Source organism: Gossypium hirsutum, unplaced genomic scaffold, assembly GCF_007990345.1.
Source record: "Gossypium hirsutum isolate 1008001.06 unplaced genomic scaffold, Gossypium_hirsutum_v2.1 scaffold_1008, whole genome shotgun sequence".
Lineage (NCBI taxonomy): Eukaryota > Viridiplantae > Streptophyta > Magnoliopsida > Malvales > Malvaceae > Gossypium > Gossypium hirsutum.
In genome coordinates, this window is record NW_024403393.1 from 1,033 (window position 1) to 14,510 (window position 13,478).

The 13,478-nt window shown below is 40.1% G+C and overlaps 11 non-coding genes and 18 pseudogenes across 11 annotated transcripts; all 29 read left to right on the plus strand.

The window, feature by feature from the left end:
- Positions 1 to 810: 810 nt before the first annotated feature.
- LOC121227545 (uncharacterized) lies at positions 811 to 924 on the plus strand (annotated as a pseudogene).
- Positions 925 to 1,083: 159 nt separating this feature from the next.
- On the plus strand, positions 1,084 to 1,197 carry LOC121227543 (uncharacterized; annotated as a pseudogene).
- A 165-nt stretch (positions 1,198 to 1,362) lies between these two features.
- LOC121227556 (uncharacterized) lies at positions 1,363 to 1,475 on the plus strand (annotated as a pseudogene).
- Positions 1,476 to 1,641: 166 nt separating this feature from the next.
- Positions 1,642 to 1,755, plus strand: LOC121227553 (uncharacterized; annotated as a pseudogene).
- Positions 1,756 to 1,918: 163 nt separating this feature from the next.
- Positions 1,919 to 2,034, plus strand: LOC121227540 (5S ribosomal RNA). Its single transcript, XR_005925134.1, has one exon. It is a non-coding gene; the product is annotated as a 5S ribosomal RNA (ribosomal RNA).
- Positions 2,035 to 2,197: 163 nt separating this feature from the next.
- Positions 2,198 to 2,313, plus strand: LOC121227538 (5S ribosomal RNA). Its single transcript, XR_005925132.1, has one exon. It is a non-coding gene; the product is annotated as a 5S ribosomal RNA (ribosomal RNA).
- A 160-nt stretch (positions 2,314 to 2,473) lies between these two features.
- Positions 2,474 to 2,588, plus strand: LOC121227542 (uncharacterized; annotated as a pseudogene).
- Positions 2,589 to 2,745: 157 nt separating this feature from the next.
- On the plus strand, positions 2,746 to 2,857 carry LOC121227554 (uncharacterized; annotated as a pseudogene).
- A 165-nt stretch (positions 2,858 to 3,022) lies between these two features.
- LOC121227551 (uncharacterized) lies at positions 3,023 to 3,135 on the plus strand (annotated as a pseudogene).
- A 155-nt stretch (positions 3,136 to 3,290) lies between these two features.
- LOC121227549 (uncharacterized) lies at positions 3,291 to 3,404 on the plus strand (annotated as a pseudogene).
- Positions 3,405 to 3,566: 162 nt separating this feature from the next.
- LOC121227541 (uncharacterized) lies at positions 3,567 to 3,681 on the plus strand (annotated as a pseudogene).
- Positions 3,682 to 4,355: 674 nt separating this feature from the next.
- LOC121227562 (uncharacterized) lies at positions 4,356 to 4,466 on the plus strand (annotated as a pseudogene).
- Positions 4,467 to 5,151: 685 nt separating this feature from the next.
- Positions 5,152 to 5,259, plus strand: LOC121227561 (uncharacterized; annotated as a pseudogene).
- Positions 5,260 to 6,181: 922 nt separating this feature from the next.
- LOC121227559 (uncharacterized) lies at positions 6,182 to 6,295 on the plus strand (annotated as a pseudogene).
- Positions 6,296 to 6,738: 443 nt separating this feature from the next.
- Positions 6,739 to 6,855, plus strand: LOC121227564 (5S ribosomal RNA). Its single transcript, XR_005925140.1, has one exon. It is a non-coding gene; the product is annotated as a 5S ribosomal RNA (ribosomal RNA).
- A 170-nt stretch (positions 6,856 to 7,025) lies between these two features.
- Positions 7,026 to 7,142, plus strand: LOC121227558 (5S ribosomal RNA). Its single transcript, XR_005925137.1, has one exon. It is a non-coding gene; the product is annotated as a 5S ribosomal RNA (ribosomal RNA).
- A 170-nt stretch (positions 7,143 to 7,312) lies between these two features.
- Positions 7,313 to 7,429, plus strand: LOC121227563 (5S ribosomal RNA). Its single transcript, XR_005925139.1, has one exon. It is a non-coding gene; the product is annotated as a 5S ribosomal RNA (ribosomal RNA).
- A 172-nt stretch (positions 7,430 to 7,601) lies between these two features.
- On the plus strand, positions 7,602 to 7,715 carry LOC121227550 (uncharacterized; annotated as a pseudogene).
- A 434-nt stretch (positions 7,716 to 8,149) lies between these two features.
- LOC121227539 (5S ribosomal RNA) lies at positions 8,150 to 8,267 on the plus strand. Its single transcript, XR_005925133.1, has one exon. It is a non-coding gene; the product is annotated as a 5S ribosomal RNA (ribosomal RNA).
- Positions 8,268 to 8,958: 691 nt separating this feature from the next.
- Positions 8,959 to 9,076, plus strand: LOC121227547 (uncharacterized; annotated as a pseudogene).
- A 176-nt stretch (positions 9,077 to 9,252) lies between these two features.
- Positions 9,253 to 9,362, plus strand: LOC121227557 (uncharacterized; annotated as a pseudogene).
- Positions 9,363 to 9,524: 162 nt separating this feature from the next.
- Positions 9,525 to 9,638, plus strand: LOC121227548 (uncharacterized; annotated as a pseudogene).
- Positions 9,639 to 9,804: 166 nt separating this feature from the next.
- On the plus strand, positions 9,805 to 9,920 carry LOC121227560 (uncharacterized; annotated as a pseudogene).
- Positions 9,921 to 10,369: 449 nt separating this feature from the next.
- LOC121227537 (5S ribosomal RNA) lies at positions 10,370 to 10,488 on the plus strand. The gene has a single exon (XR_005925130.1). It is a non-coding gene; the product is annotated as a 5S ribosomal RNA (ribosomal RNA).
- Positions 10,489 to 10,664: 176 nt separating this feature from the next.
- Positions 10,665 to 10,784, plus strand: LOC121227536 (5S ribosomal RNA). The gene has a single exon (XR_005925129.1). It is a non-coding gene; the product is annotated as a 5S ribosomal RNA (ribosomal RNA).
- A 1,185-nt stretch (positions 10,785 to 11,969) lies between these two features.
- On the plus strand, positions 11,970 to 12,087 carry LOC121227552 (uncharacterized; annotated as a pseudogene).
- Positions 12,088 to 12,554: 467 nt separating this feature from the next.
- On the plus strand, positions 12,555 to 12,673 carry LOC121227534 (5S ribosomal RNA). The gene has a single exon (XR_005925127.1). It is a non-coding gene; the product is annotated as a 5S ribosomal RNA (ribosomal RNA).
- Positions 12,674 to 12,849: 176 nt separating this feature from the next.
- LOC121227535 (5S ribosomal RNA) lies at positions 12,850 to 12,968 on the plus strand. The gene has a single exon (XR_005925128.1). It is a non-coding gene; the product is annotated as a 5S ribosomal RNA (ribosomal RNA).
- A 173-nt stretch (positions 12,969 to 13,141) lies between these two features.
- On the plus strand, positions 13,142 to 13,259 carry LOC121227546 (5S ribosomal RNA). The gene has a single exon (XR_005925135.1). It is a non-coding gene; the product is annotated as a 5S ribosomal RNA (ribosomal RNA).
- Positions 13,260 to 13,478: the final 219 nt, after the last annotated feature.

Below are 13,478 nucleotides of genomic sequence, written 5' to 3' on the forward strand. Positions count from 1 at the left end.
GCGATCAGGGTAGCCTTAATAAATAGAACGCAAAATGAGGTCGATCATACCACACAAGCACCGATCCACAGAACTCCGCAGTAAGCTGCTGGCGAAGTACTAGAGGGACCTCCTGGAATCCTCGTGCACCCTCCAATTTAATCTATAAATTTTTTCTATTTTATATCCATCGATAACTAATAGTATTACGGAATAAATCACTCGAAACGTATTGTCGATTAAATTCAAATCGAGCCAAGCGCGATCAGGGTAGCCTTATAAAATAGAATGCCAAGAATATGGCGATCAACCAGCACTAATGCACCGGATCCATCAAACTCCGCAGTAAGCGGCTGGCGAGAGTAGACTAGGATGGTGACCTCCTGGAAGTCCCGGTTGCACCCTCCAATTTATATCTCATTAAATTTTTCTATTTTTATATTCATCGTATAACAATAGTTATTACGGAATAAATCACTCGAAACGTTATTGGTCGTATTAAATCAAATCGAGGCTCAAGCGCGATCAGGGTAGCCTTATATAAATAGAAGCGCAAGAATGATGGTGCGATCATACCAGCACAATGCACCGATCCCATCAGAACCGCAGTTAAGCGTGCTTGGCGAGAGTAGTACTAGGATGGTGACCTCCTGGAAGTCCTCGGTGCACCCCCAATTTATATCTCATAAATTTTTTCTATTTTTTATATCTCATCGTAACAATAGTTATTACGGAATAAATCACTCGAAACGTTATTGTCGTATTTAAATCAAATTCGAGGCTCAAGCGCGATCAGGGTAGCCTTATATAAATAGAATGCGCAAGAATGATGGGTGCGATCATACCAGCACTAATGCACCGGATCCCATCAGAACTCCGCAGTTAAGCGTGCTTGGCGAAGTAGTACTAGGATGGTGACCTCCTGGAAGTCCTCGTGTGCACCCTCCAATTTATATCTCATAAATTTTTTCTATTTTTATATCTCATCGTATAACTAATTAGTTATTACGGAATAAATCACTCGAAACGTTATGGCGTATTTAAATTCAAATTCGAGGCTCAAGCGCGATCAGGGTACCTTTATAAATAGAATGCGCAAGAATGAGGTGCGATCATACCACACTAATGCACCGGATCCCATCAGAACTCCGCAGTTAAGCGTGCTGGGCGAGAGTAGTACTAGGATGGGTGACCTCCTGGAAGTCCTCGTTGCACCCTCCAATTTATATCTCATAAATTTTTTCTATTTTTTATATCTCATCGTATAACTAATTAGTTATTTACGGAATAAATCACTCGAAACGTTATTGGTCGTATTAAATTCAAATCGAGGCTCAAGCGCGATCAGGGGTACCTTATATAAATAGAATGCGCAAGAATTGATGGTGCGATCAACCAGCACTAATGCACCGGATCCCATCAGAACTCCGCAGTAAGCGTGCTTGGCGAGAGTAGTACTAGATGGTGACCTCCTGGAAGTCCTCGTGTTGCACCCTCCAATTTATATCTCATTAAATTTTTTCTATTTTTTATATCTCATCGTATAACTAATTAGTTATTACGGAATAAATCACTCGAAACGTTATTGGTCGTATTAAATTCAAATTCGAGGCTCAAGCGCGATCAGGGGTACCTTATATAAATAGAATGCGCAAGAATTGATGGTGCGATCATACCAGCACTAATGCACCGATCCCATCAGAACTCCGCAGTTAAGCGGCTTGGCGAGAGTAGTACTAGGATGGTGACCTCCTGGGAAGTCCTCGGTTGCACCCTCCAATTTATATCTCATAAATTTTTTCTATTTTTTATATCTCATCGTATAACTAATTAGTTATTTACGGAATAAATCACTCGAAACGTTATTGGTCGTATTAAATTCAAATCGAGGCTCAAGCGCGATCAGGGGTAGCCTTTATAAATAGAATGCGCAAGAATGAGGTGCGATCATACCAGCACTAATGCACCGGATCCATCAGAACTCCGCAGTTAAGCGTGCTGGGCGAGAGTAGTACTAGGATGGGTGACCTCCTGGAAGTCCTCGTGTTGCACCCTCCAATTTATATCTCATAAATTTTTTCTATTTTTTATATCTCATCGTATAACTAATTAGTTATTACGGAATAAATCACTCGAAACGTTATTGGTCGTATTAAATTCAAATTCGAGGCTCAAGCGCGATCAGGGTAGCCTTATATAAATAGAATGCGCAAGAATGAGGTGCGATCATACCAGCACTAATGCACCGGATCCCATCAGAACTCCGCAGTTAAGCGTGCTTGGCGAGAGTAGTACTAGGATGGTGACCTCCTGGGAAGTCCCGTGTTGCACCCTCCAATTTATATCTCATAAATTTTTTCTATTTTTTATATCTCATCGTATAACTAATTAGTTATTTACGGAATAAATCACTCGAAACGTATTTGTCGTATTAAATTCAAATTCGAGCTCAAGCGCGATCAGGGTACCTTATATAAATAGAAGCGCAAGAATGAGGTGCGATCATACCAGCACTAATGCACCGGATCCCATCAGAACTCCGCAGTTAAGCGTGCTTGGCGAGAGTAGTACAGGATGGGTGACCTCCTGGAAGTCCTCGTGTGCACCCTCCAATTTATATCTCATTAAATTTTTTCTATTTTTATATCTCATCGTATAACTAATATTATTACGGAATAAATCACTCGAAACGTATTGTCGTATTAAATCAAATCGAGGCTCAAGCGCGATCAGGGTACCTTATATAAATAGAATGCGCAAGAATTGAGGTGCGATCATACCAGCACTAATGCACCGGATCCCATCAGAACTCCGCAGTTAACGTGCTTGGCGAGAGTAACTAGGATGGTGACCTCCTGGGAAGTCTCGGTTGCACCCTCCAATTTATATCTCATTAAATTTTTTCTATTTTTTATATCTCATCGTATAACTAATTAGTTATTACGGAATAAATCACTCGAAACGTTATTGGTCGTATTTAAATCAAATTCGAGCTCAAGCGCGATCAGGGGTAGCCTTATATAAATAGAATGCGCAAGAATGAGGGTGCGATCATACCAGCACTAATGCACCGGATCCCATCAGAACTCCGCAGTAAGCGTGCTGGCGAGAGTAGTACTAGGATGGTGACCTCCTGGAAGTCCTCGGTTGCACCCTCCAATTTATATCTCATAAATTTTTTCTATTTTTTATATCTCACGTATAACTAATAGTTATTACGGAATAAATCACTCGAAACGTTATTGCTATTAAATTCAAATCGAGCTCAAGCGCGATCAGGGTACCTTAATAAATAGAATGCGCAAGAATGACGGTGCGATCATACCAGCACTAATGCACCGGATCCCATCAGAACTCCGCAGTTAAGCGTGCTGGCGAAGTAGTACTAGGATGGTGACCTCCTGGGAAGTCCTCGTGTGCACCCTCCAATTATATCTCATTAAATTTTTTCTATTTTTATATCTCATCGATAACTAATTAGTTATTACGGAATAAATCACTCGAAACGTTATTGGTCGTATTAAATTCAAATTCGAGCTCAAGCGCGATCAGGGTAGCCTTTATATAAATAGAAGCGCAAGAATGACGGGTGCGATCATACCAGCACTAATGCACCGGATCCCATCAGAACTCCGCAGTAAGCGTGCTGGGCGAGAGTAGTACTAGGATGGGTGACCTCCTGGAAGTCCTCGGTTGCACCCTCCAATTTATATCTCATTAAATTTTTTCTATTTTTATATCTCATCGTATAACTAATAGTTATTACGGAATAAATCACTCGAAACGTTATTGGTCGTATTAAATTCAAATCGAGGCTCAAGCGCGATCAGGGTAGCCTTTATATAAATAGAATGCGCAAGAATGATGGGTGCGATCATACCAGCACTAATGCACCGATCCCATCAGAACTCCGCAGTAAGCGTGCTGGCGAGAGTATACAGAGGTGACCTCCTGGAATCCCGGTTGCACCCTCCAATTTATATCATAAATTTTTCTATTTTTTATATCTCATCGATAACTAATAGTTATTACGGAATAAATCACTCGAAACGTTATTGGCGTATTAAATCAAATCGAGGCTCAAGCGCGATCAGGGTAGCCTTATATAAATAGAATGCGCAAGAATGATGGTGCGATCATACCAGCACAATGACCGATCCATCAGAACTCCGCAGTAAGCGCTGGCAGAGTAGTACAGGATGGTGACCTCCTGGAAGTCCCGGTGCACCCTCCAATTTATATCATAAATTTTTCTATTTTTTATATCATCGTAAACAATAGTATTACGAAAAATCACTCGAAACTTATGGTCGATTAAATCAAATCGAGCCAAGCGCGATCAGGGTAGCCTTATAAAATAGAATGCGCAAGAATGATGGTGCGATCATACCAGCACTAATGCACCGGATCCCATCAGAACTCCGCAGTAAGCGTGCTGGCGAAGTATACTAGGATGGTGACCTCCTGGGAAGTCCGTGTTGCACCCTCCAATTTATATCTCATAAATTTTTTCTATTTTTTATATCTCATCGTAAACAATAGTTATTACGGAATAAATCACTCGAAACGTATTTGTCGTATTTAAATTCAAATTCGAGGCTCAAGCGCGATCAGGGTAGCCTTATATAAATAGAATGCGCAAGAATGAGGGTGCGATCATACCAGCACTAATGCACCGGATCCCATCAGAACCCGCAGTAAGCGGCTGGCGAGAGTAGTACTAGGATGGTGACCTCCTGGAAGTCCCGTGTGCACCCCCAATTATATCTCATAAATTTTTTCTATTTTTATATCTCATCGTATAACAATTAGTTATTTACGGAATAAATCACTCGAAACTTATTGCGATTAAATTCAAATCGAGGCCAAGCGCGATCAGGGTAGCCTTATAAATAGAAGCGCAAGAATGAGGGTCGATCAACCACACTAAGCACCGATCCATCAGAACCCGCAGTTAAGCGTGCTGGCGAAGAGTACTAGATGGGTGACCTCCTGGAAGTCCCGGTTGCACCCTCCAATTTATATCATTAAATTTTTTTCTATTTTTATATCTCATCGATAACTAATAGTTATTACGGAATAAATCACTCGAAACGTATTGGTCGTATTAAATCAAATCGAGGCTCAAGCGCGATCAGGGTAGCCTTAATAAATAGAATGCGCAAGAATTGATGGTGCGATCAACCAGCACTAATGCACCGGATCCCATCAGAACTCCGCAGTTAAGCGTGCTGGGCGAGAGTACTAGGAGGTGACCTCCTGGAAGTCCGGTTGCACCCTCCAATTATATCTCATTAAATTTTTCTATTTTATATCTCATCGAAACTAATATTATTTACGGAATAAATCACCGAAACGTATTGGACGATTAAATCAAATCGAGCTCAAGCGCGATCAGGGTACCTTAAAAATAAACGCAAAATGAGGTCGATCAACCAGCACAAGCACCGATCCCACAAACTCCGCAGTTAAGCGGCTGGCGAGAGTAGTACTAGGAGGGTGACCTCCTGGAAGTCCTCGTTGCACCCTCCAATTTATATCTCATTAAATTTTTTCTATTTTTATATCTCATCGATAACAATAGTTATTACGGAATAAATCACCGAAACGTATTGGTCTATTAAATTCAAATCGAGGCTCAAGCGCGATCAGGGTAGCCTTATATAAATAGAATGCGCAAGAATGAGGTGCGATCATACCAGCACTAATGCACCGGATCCATCAGAACTCCGCAGTTAAGCGGCTGGCGAGAGAGTACTAGGATGGTGACCTCCTGGAAGTCCCGTGTGCACCTCCAATTTATATCATTAAATTTTTTTCTATTTTTTATATCCATCGTATAACTAATAGTTATTTACGGAATAAATCACTCGAAACGTATTGGTATTAAATCAAATCGAGCTCAAGCGCGATCAGGGTAGCCTTATAAAAAAGCGCAAGAATGAGGTGATCATACCACACTAATGCACCGATCCATCAGAACTCCGCAGTTAAGCGTGCTGGGCGAATAGTACTAGGATGGTACCTCCTGGAATCCTCGTGTGCACCCTCCAATTTATATCTCATTAAATTTTTCTATTTTTATATCTCATCGTAACTAATAGTTATTACGAATAAATCACTCGAAACGTATTGGCGTATTAAATCAAATCGAGGCTCAAGCGCGATCAGGGTAGCCTTATAAATAGAATGCGCAAGAATGAGGTGCGATCATACCAGCACTAATGCACCGATCCCATCAGAACTCCGCAGTAAGCGTGCTTGGCGAGAGTAGTACTAGGATGGGTGACCTCCTGGAAGTCCTCGTGTGCACCCTCCAATTTATATCTCATTAAATTTTTTCTATTTTTTTATATCTCATCGTATAACTAATTAGTTATTTACGGAATAAATCACTCGAAACGTTATTTGGTCGTATTTAAATTCAAATTCGAGGCTCAACGCGATCAGGGTAGCCTTATATAAATAGAAGCGCAAGAATGATGGTGCGATCATACCAGCACAATGCACCGACCCATCAGAACTCCGCATTAAGCGTGCTGGGCGAGAGTATACTAGATGGGGACCTCCTGGGAAGTCCTCGTGTGCACCCCTCCAATTTATATCTCATTAAATTTTTTCTATTTTTATATCTCATCGTATAACTAATAGTTATTTACGGAATAAATCACTCGAAACGTTATTGGACGTATTAAATTCAAATCGAGGCTCAAGCGCGATCAGGGTAGCCTTATATAAATAGAATGCGCAAGAATTGATGGGTGCGATCATACCAGCACTAATGCACCGGATCCATCAGAACTCCGCAGTTAAGCGTGCTTGGGCGAGAGTAGTACTAGGATGGTGACCTCCTGGGAAGTCCTCGTGTTGCACCCTCCAATTTTATATCTCATTAAATTTTTTTCTATTTTTTATATCTCATCGTATAACTAATTAGTTATTTACGGAATAAATCACTCGAAACGTTATTTGGTCGTATTTAAATCAAATTCGAGGCTCAAGCGCGATCAGGGGTAGCCTTTAATAAATAGAATGCGCAAGAATGATGGTGCGATCATACCAGCACTAATGCACCGGATCCCATCAGAACTCCGCAGTTAAGCGTGCTTGGGCGAGAGTAGTACTAGGATGGTGACCTCCTGGGAAGTCCCGTGTTGCACCCTCCAATTTATATCTCATTAATTTTTTTCTATTTTTTTATATCTCATCGTATAACTAATTAGTTATTACGGAATAAATCACTCGAAACGTTATTTGGTCGTATTAAATTCAAATTCGAGGCTCAAGCGCGATCAGGGGTAGCCTTTATATAAATAGAATGCGCAAGAATGATGGGTGCGATCATACCAGCACTAATGCACCGGATCCCATCAGAACTCCGCAGTTAAGCGTGCTGGGCGAGAGTAGTACTAGGATGGGTGACCTCCTGGAAGTCCTCGTGTTGCACCCTCCAATTTTATATCTCATTAAATTTTTTTCTATTTTTTTATATCTCATCGTATAACTAATTAGTTATTACGGAATAAATCACTCGAAACGTTATTTGGTCGTATTTAAATTCAAATTCGAGGCTCAAGCGCGATCAGGGGTAGCCTTTATATAAATAGAATGCGCAAGAATTGAGGTGCGATCATACCAGCACTAAGCACCGGACCCATCAGAACTCCGCAGTTAAGCGTGCTTGGCGAGAGTAGTACTAGATGGTGACCTCCTGGGAAGTCCTCGTGTTGCACCCTCCAATTTATATCTCATTAAATTTTTTTCTATTTTTTTTATATCTCATCGTATAACTAATTAGTTATTTACGGAATAAATCACTCGAAACGTATTGTCGTATTAAATTCAAATCGAGGCTCAAGCGCGATAGGGGTAGCCTTAATAAATAGAAGCGCAAGAATGAGGTGCGATCATACCACACTAATGCACCGGATCCATCAGAACTCCGCAGTAAGCGTGCTGGCGAGAGTACTAGGATGGGTGACCTCCTGGAAGTCTCGTGTTGCACCCCAATTTATATCCATTAATTTTTTCTATTTTTTATATCTCATCGTAACTAATTAGTTATTTACGGAATAAATCACTCGAAACGTTATTTGGTCGTATTTAAATTCAAATTCGAGGCTCAAGCGCGATCAGGGGTACCTTTATATAAATAGAATGCGCAAGAATTGAGGTCGATCATACCAGCACTAATGCACCGATCCCATCAGAACTCCGCAGTTAAGCGTGCTTGGGCGAGAGTAGTACTAGGATGGGTGACCTCCTGGGAAGTCCTCGTGTTGCACCCTCCAATTTATATCTCATTAAATTTTTTTCTATTTTTTATATCTCATCGTATAACTAATTATTATTTACGGAATAAATCACTCGAAACGTTATTTGGTATTTAAATTCAAATTCGAGCTCAAGCCGATCAGGGTAGCCTTATAAAATAAATGCGAAAATGATGGTGCGATATACCACACTAAGCACCGGATCCATCAGAACCCATAACTGCTGGCGAGAGTACTGGATGGGTGACCTCCTGGGAAGTCCTCGTGTTGCACCCTCCAATTTTTATCTCATTAATTTTTTTTCTATTTTTTTATTCTCATCGTATAACTAATTAGTTATTTACGGAATAAATCACTCGAAACTTATTTGGTCGTATTTAAATTCAATTCGAGGCTCAGCGCGATCAGGGGTAGCCTTTATATAAATAGAATGCGCAAAATGATGCGATCATACCAGCACTAATGCACCGATCCCATAGAACTCGCAGTTAGCGTGCTGGGCGAGAGTAGTACTAGGATGGGTGACCTCCTGGAAGTCCTCTGTTGCACCCTCCAATTTTATATCTCATTAAATTTTTTTTCATTTTTTTTATATCTCATCGTATAACAATAGTTATTTACGGAATAAATCACTCGAAAGTTATGGCGTATTTAAATCAAATTCGAGTCAAGCCGATAGCCTTATAAATGAATGCCAAGAATTGATGGGTGCGATCATTACCAGCACTAATGCACCGGATCCCATCAGAACTCCGCATTAGCGTGCTTGGGCGAGAGTAGTACTAGGGATGGGTGACTCCTGGGAAGTCCTCGTGTTGCACCCTCCAATTTTTATATCTCATTAAATTTTTTTTTTTTTTTTTTATATTCATCGTATAACTAATTAGTTATTTACCGGAATAAATCACTCGAACGTTATTTGGTCGTATTTAAATTCAAATTCGAGGCTCAAGCGCGATCAGGGGTAGCCTTTATATAAATAGAATGCGCAAGAATTGATGGGTGCGATCATACCAGCACTAATGCACCGGATCCCATCAGAACTCCGCAGTTAAGCGTCTTGGCGAGTAGTACAGGATGGGTGACCTCTGGAATCCTGTGTTGCACCCTCCAATTTTATATCTCATTAAATTTTTTTTTATTTTTTTATATCTCTGTAAACTAATTGTTATTTACGGAAAATCACTCGAAACGTTATTGTCTATTTTAAATTCAAATTCGAGGGCTCAAGCGCGATAGGGTCCTTTATATAAATAGAATGCGCAAGAATGAGGGTGCGATCATACCAGCACTAATGCACCGGATCCATCAGAACTCCGCAGTAGCGTGCTTGGGGAGAGTAGTACTAGGATGGGTGACCTCTGGGAAGTCCTCGTGTTGCACCCTCCATTTTATATCTCATTAAATTTTTTTTCTATTTTTTTATATCTCATCGTATAACTAATTAGTATTTACGAATAAATCACTCGAAACGTTATTTGGTCGTATTTAAATTCAAATTCGAGGCTCAAGCGCATCAGGGTAGCTTTATTAAATAGAATGCGCAGAATTGAGGTGCGATCATACCAGCACTAATGCACCGGATCCCATCAGAACTCGCAGTTAGCGTGCTTGGCGAGAGTAGTACTAGGATGGGTGACCTCCTGGAAGTCCTCGTGTTCACCCTTCCAATTTATATCTCATTAATTTTTTTCTATTTTTTTTATATCTCATCGTATAACTAATTAGTTATTTACGGAATAAATCACTCGAAACGTTATTTGGTCGTTATTTAAATTCAATTCGAGCTCAAGCCGATCAGGGTAGCTATTATATAAATAGAATGCCAAGAATTGACGGGTGATCATACCAGCACTAATGCACCGGATCCCATCAGAACTCGCGTTAAGCGTCTTGGTGAGAGTAGTACTAGGATTGACCTCCTGGAGTCCTCTGTTGCACCTCTCCAATTTTATATCTCATTAAATTTTTTTTCTATTTTTTTTTATCTCATCGTATAACTATTAGTTTTTTACGGAATAAATCACTCGAAACGTTATTTGGTCGTATTTAAATTCAAATTCGAGGCTCAAGCGCGATCAGGTAGCCTTTATATAAATAGAATGCCAAGAATTGATGGGTGCGATCATACCAGCACTAATGCACCGATCCCATCAGAACTCCGCAGTTAAGCGTGCTTGGGCGAGAGTAGTACTTAGGATAGGTGACCTCCTGGGAAGTCCTCGTGTTGCACCCCTCCAATTTTATATCTCATTAAATTTTTTTTCTATTTTTTTTATATGTCATCGTATAAACTAATTAGTTATTTACGGAAAAATCACTCGAAACGTTATTTGGCGTATTTAAATTCAAATTCGAGGCTCAAGCGCCTGATCAGGGTAGCCTTTATTAAATAGATGCGCAAGAATTGATGGGTGCGATCATACCAGCACTAATGCACCGGATCCCATCAGAACTCCGGCATTAAGCGTGCTTGGGCGAGGATAGTACTTAGGGATGGGTGACCTCCTGGGAATCCTCGTGTTGCACCCCTCCAATTTTATATCTCATTAATTTTTTTTCTATTTTTTTATATCTCTCGTATAACTAATTAGTTATTTACGGAATAAATCACTCGGAATCGTTATTTGGTCGTATTTAAATTCAATTCGAGGCTCAAGCCGATCAGGTAGCCTTATATAAATAGAATGCAAGAATGTGGCGTCATTACAGTAATTGATGGTTCCGCAGTCGTACTAGCGAGTATAATGGTACCTCCTGGAATTATGGTGCCCTCCAATTATATATCAAGACTCATGCGAACGGATTAATCACTCACGTAGGCTTAAATTCAAATTCATAGCCGACAGGTAGTATATAATAGAATGCGCGATTATGGGTGCTTCATCCGTTTGCACGGACATAGATTTCATAAGCGTGCTGGCAGTAGTTAAGGTGACCTCTGGGAAGTCCTCGTTGCACCCCATTTAATCTCTATCCATTAAATATAAATCTCCGAAAATTAATGAGGTGTATACGTTAATACCATCCTCGAACCCGTTATTTGTGTTATTTATAAATTGACTCGGGATTCGGCCCTATTAACTCATTAAATTTCAAATGTCTGTAAAAATTATTAGGAAAAATTGGTTATTTGGCGATTATAAATCAGCCAACCGACAGGAGCCTTTATATAAAAAATTCGAGTTAGCGTTGGCGTAAAGCTCAGTCCAAGCGTGCTGCAGAGTATACTAGGATGGGTGACCTCCTGGGAATCCTCGTGTTGCACCCTCAATTTTTATTTATTATTTTTTTTATTTTTTTTATATCTATGTAATAATAGTTATTTACGAATAAAATACTCGAAACTTTATTTGGTCTATTTAAATTCAAATTCGAGGCTTCAAGCGGCGTCAGTGGCAGCTCTATATAAATAGAATCGCAAGTTGATGGGTCATCATACCAGCACTAATGCACGGATTCAGAAATTCTGAGTTAGCGGCTTGGGCTAGTTACTGATGGATGGGTGACCTCCTTGGGAAGTCCTGTGTTGCACCCCTCCAATTTTATATCTATTAAATTTTTTTCTATTTTTTTATATCTCATCGTATAACTAATTAGTTATTTACGGAATAAATCACTCGAAACGTTATTTAGGACGTATTTAATTCAAATTCGAGGCTCAAAGCGCAGATCGGGGTAGCCTTTATATTAAAATCAGAATGCCTACAAAATTAGGTGTGCGATCATACCAGCACTAATGCACCGGATCCCATCAGAACTCCGCAGTTTAAGCGTGCTTGGCAGAGGTAGTACTGGATGTGGTACCTCCTGGGAAGTCCTCGTGTTGCCCCCTCCAATTTTATATCTCATTAAATTTTTTTTCTATTTTTTTATATTCATCGTATAACAATTTAGTTATTTACGGATAAATCACTCGAAACGTTATTTGGTCGTATTTTTAATTCAATTCGAGGCTCAGCGCGATCAGGGGTTAGCCTTATATAATTATGAATGCGCCAAGATTGAATGGGTGACGATCATACCGCACTAATGCACGGATCCCATCAGACTCCGCAGTTAAGCGTGCTTGGGCAGAGTGATACTTAGGATGGGTGACCTCCTGGAAGTCCTCTGTTGCACCCCTCCAATTTTATATCTCATTAATTTTTTTTTTATTTTTTTATATCTCATCGGTATAACTAATTAGTTATTTACGGAATAAATCACTCGAAACGTTATTTGGTCGTATTTAAATTCAAATTCGAGGCTCAAGCGCGATCAGGGGTAGCCTTTATATAAATAGAATGCGCAAGAATTGATGGGTGCGATCATACCAGCACTAATGCACCGGATCCCATCAGAACTCCGCAGTTAAGCGTGCTTGGGCGAGAGTAGTACTAGGATGGGTGACCTCCTGGGAAGTCCTCGTGTTGCACCCTCCAATTTTATATCTCATTAAATTTTTTTTCTATTTTTTTATATCTCATCGTATAACTAATTAGTTATTTACGGAATAAATCACTCGAAACGTTATTTGGTCGTATTTAAATTCAAATTCGAGGCTCAAGCGCGATCAGGGGTAGCCTTTATATAAATAGAATGCGCAAGAATTGATGGGTGCGATCATACCAGCACTAATGCACCGGATCCCATCAGAACTCCGCAGTAAGCGTGCTTGGGCGAGAAGTAGTACTAGGATGGGTGACCTCCTGGGAAGTCCTCGTGTTGCACCCTCCAATTTTATATCTCATTAAATTTTTTTCTATTTTTTTATCTCATCGTATAACTAATTAGTTATTTACGGAATAAATCACTCGAAACGTTATTTGGTCGTATTTAAATTCAAATTCGAGGCTCAAGCGCGATCAGGGGTAGCCTTTATATAAATAGAATGCGCAAGAATTGATGGGTGCGATCATACCAGCACTAATGCACCGGATCCATCAGAACTCCGCAGTTAAGCGTGCTTGGGCGAGAGTAGTACTAGGATGGGTGACCTCCTGGGAAGTCCTCGTGTTGCACCCTCCAATTTTATATCTATTAAATTTTTTTTCTATTTTTTTTATATCTCATCGTATAACTAATTAGTTATTTACGGAATAAATCACTCGAAACGTTATTTGGTCGTATTTAAATTCAAATTCGAGGCTCAAGCGCGATCAGGGGTAGCCTTTATATAAATAGAATGCGCAAGAATTGATGGGTGCGATCATACCAGCACTAATGCACCGGATCCCATCAGAA